At 36.3% G+C, this 8,607-nt stretch overlaps 1 non-coding gene across 1 annotated transcript; it reads left to right on the forward strand.

Annotated features, from left to right (window-relative positions):
- Positions 1–6,130: 6,130 nt before the first annotated feature.
- Positions 6,131–6,237, forward strand: LOC122100593. Its single transcript, XR_006146209.1, has one exon. It is a non-coding gene; the product is annotated as a U6 spliceosomal RNA (small nuclear RNA).
- The last annotated feature ends 2,370 nt before the right edge of the window (positions 6,238–8,607 follow it).

An 8,607-nucleotide genomic window follows, 5' to 3' on the forward strand; every position in this document is an offset into this window, starting at 1 on the left:
TTTTAAGGCAAGCATCAACCGAAGTCCTGTAGTTGCACAGTCAAAATGGCTGCAGATACAATCTAGTACATCAGATACAATCTATTCATCATCAAACAACCATGGACTAATGGGGTAATAAAAGCAAAAAGGATTTGACACACCAGAAATTATTAGGTTTAGGGACAATTGTGGAGAAAAATAGGATTAGAAGGATGTGGAGAGGTAAAAGAAGAGTGAATTTGGGCTGGGAAGGTGGCTCAGTGGTAGTGCTTGCCTTGCATGCCTGGGGCCCTGGGTTCGATTCCTCAGCACCACATAAGCAAAAAGAAAAAAGCTGGAAGTGGCACTGTGGCTCAAGTGGTAGAGTGCTAGCCTTGAGCTGAAGAGCTGAGGGACAGCGCCCAGGCCCAGAGTTCAAGTCCCACAACTGGATCCCCCCCAAAAAAAAAATTAAAAAAAAAAAAGAAATCTGGTGGAAAAAAAAAGAGTGAATTTAACCAAGTCCTAATCTCTGAGAGGGAAATGCATTGTACAGAATGATTGGAGAGAGATTTTTTAAAAATAAAGAAAAAATGGATAAATAAAAATTTAAATCTAAGAAGTGAAACACTTAAAAATTATGTAAGTTTAAAGAAATGATATGGAGAAAAGAAAAGGATAGGTTGAGAGGAGAGGAGGGATAGAAAGGAAACATGAAAAACTAAAAAATAAAAGAAAATTAAAATTAGTTAATTGAAAATTATACTGGTATGAAGAGATAATACTGCCATTAAAGAAATTAAGCCTAAGATGTTTTGAATCGAGTTATAAATTTCAGGATTAAGTATGTACACAATGGGGGATAAGGTCTAATAATTGACCACTGGTATGTATCTGGGGATGAGCAGAACAGCAATTAAGTCAAACAAAAAAGAAAGAGAGAGAGAAAGAAATGAAAACAATAAAAAAAGGACCAAAAGGTCAAAAGAGATTAAACCCACACACACACATCAAAAATAAAAATTATGAGAAAAAATTAACATCAAACACTTTTAAAAATTGAAAAAAAGGTTAAAAAGAAGAGTTCTTTTATTTTGGGGTTTTTTTTGGGGGGGGGGAATGATAAGACCCTGTATCTCTCCTGTGTCTATAACCTGTCTCTTGGTGGAGTCTCTGGTGTGCTTGTGGTGTTTAGTTTTCATTTTGCTTGACTGGTTTCTTAAGTCAGTTTTTTTTCGTGCTGGCAGAAAAATGCTCTGCTTTACCCAGGATTTTGTGATCCTCTTCCCAGGCTATTCAGTGGGCGGGAGATCTGCTTTGAATATCACCAAAGAGGGAGATGGCAGTTTCCTCCAGTGTGTAAGTGCCTTGATGAGGTAGGGTTGGGGCCTTTCAGAAAATGGTAGCTTTTCCCTGAGGGACAACTCCTGAAACACTCATGGAACCCATTCTCAGGGTTTTATTTATTTATTTTTTTTACTTAGTTTCAATTGTTTGTCTAGGCTGTTGTAGGGAGGGGCAGCCTCTGGCTCTGTTTACCATGTGAAGGACATCACTCCACAGAGGTTCCACTGACTTGGTGGGGTGACATTCCCCTGTGTGGAGCTGAGCCTGACAGGTCATGTCTACTTCCTGTGACCTACTAAATGACTCTTGTTTTCTTCCAAGGCCTGAATTGGAGCTAGCTGCTCAGCCCTGGGGAGGTCAGTATCATAGATGGAGATCTCTGGTAGTGGGGGAGGAGCAGCCTTCCCTCCTCTGCTCCCTGAGAAGGAGTAAGGATGTCAGGATTCTACTCATGTAAGAGTGTTGGTTCTTGGGTCATCTCTGGTCTGTGATCTGTAGGATGAAGATATCTGCTCCTTGTCAGTTCTTGCTGGTGTTGAGTAGAATCTGCTCACCAGCCACGTCTGGGGCCTTTGTCATGGACTCTTTCTGTAGGTATGGTGGCTATAGCCACTGGCACTGTCCCTACTGCCACCTCAGCTGTGGCTACTGGCAAGTGCTCAGATCTGTCATCTTGCCTGGATTTTCCCTCTTTGGCCAAACTCTCTGTACTGTGATGGCACACTTGGTGTGACTGGAACATTTAAACTGCTGTCTATGTAAGAGCTTGTTTACCCTCCAGCTTCTCCTCCTCTGTCTTCCCCCAAAACCTCATGATTTTTTTTGAGTGTTTTTTTAGTGAAAAATGTTTTTGGTGTTTATATTTTGGTTTGGCATAAAATGAGCCTACTATTGTCTTAATTTAATAAAAAAAACTTTTTGATTCTATGACAGCATAAATTTTGTGGGTAATGGTTAAGACTAGGTTGCCTTTCTGAAAAAAAAATCACCACCCATAAAAGAGGAACAAAAAGAAAATAACATATGACAGGAAACATTAATCTTAATGGACTAATAGTCTGTCAGTTTGATTTAACTTTTAATCAAAAATTAAAGTAATACTTGATAACGTTTTATTAACATATTTAAATTTCTTCATTCTTATCATTTAAGATTCACTTTATAAAGAAATTCAACAGGTGACAGTGTTTTTCCATGACTTTTCCAAATAAATGATCATTTCATCATTATAGTGTATAGCACAATATACCCAGAAAGCATTTAAGGAAAATTTTTTTCCCATTCTTTGGTTTGCTTCAGTCTGTATTTAAAGCTGCATACCACATCTTACACACTCTATTGTCTGTCTTCTCATTTGAAATATTTCAATAAGTTTTCTTTCCCTAGTTTGTCAGCCAGCAAATCTTTATAAAACAACATGCTTTCATTCATTGTGCTTTCCAAAATATATCTTACAAATGCCAAAATGAAGCACAATCTGAAACATCTGTGGATTTTTCCACCTAGAGTACAAAGTAATCACTTTCCAAACTCCTTAGAACCAGCTGTTTACTGGCATTAATTGTGCTGTCACTTCCATGCTTTAAAACAACAGCATTTGACAATGGCGTACATTTTAATTGGTTTACCACATTTGGTTTGTTTTCAGCAAGGACTGTCTTCACAGAAGATGGTAATAGATGAGGTTTGTAATTATGTATTTTGAAAGGGCTCTAAGTTGTGGATATAGAATATCCATTTCAGTGACTAAATATTTAAATTAAATCCTATAATGGATTTAATTGTGACTAAAGTGTTCTACAATCTAGATATTTTTTAAGGAAATATTGTAATTGTTTCCTTGGTGACAATGTAATTGGAAGACTTAAATTTTTCTTTTTTTTTTATAGTGAAAACGCTGTACAGAGGGGTTACAATTACATGGGCAAGATAATGAGTACATTTCTTTTTTTTTTTTCTTTTTTTTTGGGGGGGTCTGGTCTTGGGGCCTGAACTCCGGGCCTGGGCGCTGTCCCTCAGCTCTTCAGCTCAAGGCTAGCGCTCTACCACTTGAGCCACAGCACCACTTCTGGCTTTTTTCTTTTTGCTTATGTGGTGCTGACGAGTCGAACCCAGGGCCTTGAGCATGCAAGGCAAGCGCTCTACCACTGAGCCACCTTCCCAGTCCATGAGTACATTTCTTATCAAGCATTGTAGCCTCCTCCTTGGTTTCCCCTTCTCATCCCTTCCCATCCTCCCACCCCCACCCCCTCCATGCAATCCTCCTCCCTGCCCCCACCAAAGTTGTAAAGTTCGTTATTCCATATAACGACTTGTACATCTCATTGTTCCAAAGGATCCAACTGTACCCCTATTTAAACGATTTGTTTTTTTCCTTCCCTTCCACAAATTATACCAACCTCAAATACAGTGAAAGCAGGGTTATACCATGGGGGAAGGAAATACAAAGCAACAAAGAAATAATCTTATAAATGTGTAGAAACAATCACCTGAAAGAAAAATTGAATACATATATTAGGGTTCACTTCCCTAAAATCAACTTATCTGACCTTTTCTGCTTGACTCAGACATATACTAGTTATTGCAAATAAGGGAAACCATGGGACCTGAAGTTTCTTTGGTACCGGCTTACTTCACTTAATATGAATTTTTTCTATGGAAGACTTAAAATTTTCATATACTATTGCCATCTTAAATGAAGTGAATGTACCTGGGTTTGCATACAGAACTTTTGGGACAGCATTAATGTTTGAATCTTTGATGGGATTTGATTGGGAATTGTGGCAGGCTTTCATGGTATGAGAAGAAAAAGGATATGATTGGAATTTATAGCAATATCTAGTTGCTTCCACCCCTGGACAAGTCATTATCATTGGTGAAGATGTTGCCATTTGAATTTACAATGCCCCAGAAAGACCTATGTGTTAAAGAAAAATGACTTTCCATTTCCTCCCAGGCGGTGGAGAATACCTGAATAGTTCTTCTGGAGATTAAGTTCTTCAGAATAAAACCTGTGAGAACATGCACTCTCATCTTCTTTCTTCTTTTCTCTTTTAATCATTCTAGGTCAAAAACATTTCTTTTTGACATACTCCTCACCTTGACATTGTCTTGTCACAGGCCACCAAAACAATAAAACCAACTGAACATACACTGAAACCTTCAAACTTATAAATCTGAGTAAGCCTTTCTGTTTAATAAATGGACAATATCATTTATTATGGTAGGTTTTAAAGCTAACACAGAAATCTAGTCTTTCTAACAATGTAGAGTATGTAAAAAATGCTTCATTATAAAATATCTAACTCCAAGTTATATTTTGTGTTTTTGTTTCTGTAGATCTTAGGGCTTAAACTCATGGCCTGACTGGTCGTTTTGTGTTCAAGGCCAGTGCTCTACATAAAATCTGAACTGGAACTCCTTTTCTCCTGGTGTTTAATTGGAAATAAGAATCTAATGAACTTTCCTATTCTGGCTGGCCTATTCATGTTGCATACTTTATGTAATTCCAATTCTCAGCATTATATAGATGTTCCAACTACAATATAAAAAACTTAAAATATACTAAGGATATTTGTAAAGTATAAAATGAGGGAAGAATTTTCATTCTTTAGAAATCTATGCAAAATCTATGCTAAACTATTGATATTTTACTGGACCTTTCCTGCAACCAGTTTGATATAGTTTAATACTTGTCACACCAACTTTCTCTGTATTCTACTGCATATATACTTTTTCACGTATGTTTGTATATGTATACATATATGTATCTATCTATATATGTTCCAATGTGCATCATCGGACTTGAAACTGCTTTGTTTTGCTGTTCAGCAATGAACCTTGTTGGCTCATTCTGTGACAATATCTGTTCTCATTTTCATCATTCCTTTATTTACCAAATCATCAGCCTTCTAAAATCAGCTTCATTTCTTGGGTAAGGTTACCAATCAGTCCAACCAATATCCACCCAGAGGCTTTTAATAAAGCAAGTTTTAAGGAAGAATATAACATGAAGTAACAACTACAGAAATTCCACAGAGACCTGACATCTTTCACATTTCTGTCTTCCTTCTCTTCTCATACTTCAGAAAGTATTGACTAACACTATAAATATACTGCATATAAGTTAAGGATCAGTGTTTTCTTTCCAACCTGAAGCCTTCTTTTCCATGATTCTTGACATAAACTTTTTGGGAGATTTTTTGGATTGTGATGGGATTCCACCCAAAACAAAGCCATGTATATCAAGAAAGTCAATGTTTTCAACTCAGAGTAGTAAACAAAAGAGGGAGAAAATTAAGGTTAGCTATATATGTTAAGCACAAATATAGGCAATATCAAGATATCTTGAAATTGTATACTTTTACTGGATAAAGTGGCTCAAACCTGTACTATTATCTACTGAGAAAACAGAGATTAGAGAATTGCAGTTCCAGGCAAGCCCAGACCAAAAAAAAAAAAGAAGTTTCAGAAACTCTAACCATTTGATGGGTGCTATGTGTTTTGCTTGTGTTAGGAGGACCACAGTCCAAGCAGACCCAGGCATAGTGATACTTACCTCAAAAGAAGCAATCAAGTTACAATCTGCAGGTATGGCAGTAGTAGAGATACCAAAGTTGTAAAGTTCCTTTCATTGTTGCAATGGGTCTACTTGTATCCCTAAACATTTTCCCCTTCCCCTCCACAAATTATGCCAACATCAAAAATGTGTGCTTATGTAAGAAATGCATGATTCTAAAATTTCATGACAATTCTTTTGAACTTACTTTTTTGTGGAATTGACTAAGAAAATCAATTACACCTTCTATATAAAAAATGTTCTGTGCTTAATCCGGCAGCCCATACACTAACATCGGAATGATACAGAGAAGATTAGCATGGCCCCTGCTCAAGGATGACTCGAAAATTAGTGAAGCAATCCATATTTTTACAACAACAAATGCTGGAGGAGATGGGGCCACAAGGGAACCCTACTGCATTCTTGGTGGGAGTGTAAAAATCTTCAACCACTTTGGAAAGCAGTATGGAGTTTCCTCAAACGACTCCCCATAAAGCTCCCCTATGACCCAGCAATCCCACTTTTGTTCATTTACCCAAAGGATCACAAACAAGACCATACTAAAACTACCAGCACAACTATGTTTACTGCAGCATTATTTACCATAGCTAAGATATGGAACCAACCCAGATGCCCCTCAGTAGATGAATGGATCAAGAAAACCTGGTAAATATATATAATTGCATTCTCTGCCTCCATCAGAAAGAATGACATTGCCCAATTTGTTAGGAAATGGAAAGATTTGGAAAAAATTTATTAAGTGAAGTAAGCCAACTCCAAAGAAACATAGGTCCCATGGTTCCTCTTATTTTCAATAACTAATATATGTCCGGGATTATCAGAAAATGTCTTAAGCTATGTGCATTTGACCAGATAAGATGATGTTAAGCTAAACGAACACCAAGATAGGTACACAAGTGATTCTATCTTGCTATTATTTCTAACATACTTATACTGTACGATGTGATTTTTTTTGTTCCTTTATATGTTCCTCAACCACACTATAACCCCTTTTTTCACTGTATTTGAAGTTGGTGTGCCTACATCTTGTATATACGTTTCTCTAATTTGGGGAGAAGAAGAAAACAACAAAATGCTTAAATAGGGATACAGGTTGACCCATTGTAACAATGAGATGCACAAGACCTATGTTGAAAAATGAATTTTACAATTTAGGTAGGGGAAGGAGAGAGGAGGAGTGGAATGTACTTGTGGAGGTGGGAGAGAAGGGATGATGGGGGAAAATAAAGGAGGAGGTAACAATGCTTGTTAGGAAATGTACTCATTACCTTGCTCATGTAAATGTAACCCCTCTGTGCAATATTTTTAAAATAAAAAATGTACAAAAATGTTCTGAGATTGAAGTGTTTATTTCCCTTATTTTATCCATATAATCTTGTTAACAAATAAATTAATGCAAAACACTGACACGAGGGTATTTTGAATAAATGTGTGTGTGTGTGTGTGTGTGTGTGTGTGTGCACGCATGTACACAAGTGTGTTGGAGTGCTTAGAATTTGAACTCAGGGCTTTAAGGTCTTGCTAGACCTTTCCTCTCTAGATTGGTGAGCTACTATATGAGCGACATCTCCACTCCTGGCTCTTTGCTAGTTCATTAAATTTTTTTGAAAAATAATCTCAAAAATATTTTTGCCCTGAATGGCTTCCAACTGTTATCCACAGATCTCAGCCTCCTGAGTAGATATCTGAAGTAAACAAGATTACAGGTGTAACCAACCAGCACAAGGTTTTCAGAATAATTTTAAAAGTAGAAGAAAATTTACTTCATGGGGGCCTGTTTTTATCATCTCCTACTTTTAAAGCACTTTGCTTTAAAAGTAAAGGTGAATTTATTAAATTAAATGTGAATTTATTTCTCTTTTGGATTCTTAAAAGACAGAAAATGATGATATTTAAAAGTTTTGGTACTTTTTTAAAAGAAAAATGGAACTGTAGGACAGAAGAAATTTGGCTGTCTTTGAAACTCAATGTATAAGCTCAATTCTGTGCATGATAACGCAATGTCACCAACACAGTCTGTGTTGAAGACAAATTGTGACAGAAAACAATCATCATCGGCAATAATTGCTATGCTATTATTTCTTGAGCAATATTAATATTGAATTTAGAGTGTAAGAGAATGGTGAGATTTTATCTACTTTTTCTGTATTGCTGAAAGACTTTTGGAAACTTTGACTCATTTTCTTCCTCACTGTGTGTATTTGGGCCATGCATTTAGTGCCTTTAATTACAATTTTTCCCAACACTTAAATGGTAATAATATTAGTATTGTAGCAAATGTTATCTTAAGAATTAAGAGAAATAAAACTTGTGAAAAACTTAACATAAACTTCTATGAATGAGCTTTGAGTTTAGCCAACAGTTTTTTAAATACTAAATAAAATGGATCACAGAAACCATTACAGGTAGTGAGCAACCAGAAGTAATGTTATCTATTGACCATGCTCTGCTTCCAAGGAAGCCAGGAGGATAACTTCTCATGCTGTAAATCAAGCTGGTTATCTTATGTCTTGATAGTGTAAAAATATCAGGGACATTATAAAGAAGGAATGCTGTAGACAGATGTGAAGTCCATATAAAAATGTACAAAACTGATAAAAGTATCTGAGCAGTATATTTTGTTTTATATAATTTAAGGTACATCACAAAGATAGGGAAAACCTAGAAGAATGAATTCTCTTTTTAAAATTCTATCATAGATCCTTAGTAGGATGAACTCT

Source organism: Dipodomys spectabilis, unplaced genomic scaffold (assembly GCF_019054845.1).
Source record: "Dipodomys spectabilis isolate Male_0828 unplaced genomic scaffold, ASM1905484v1 ptg000587l, whole genome shotgun sequence".
In the NCBI taxonomy this organism is placed as follows: Eukaryota; Metazoa; Chordata; class Mammalia; order Rodentia; family Heteromyidae; genus Dipodomys; species Dipodomys spectabilis.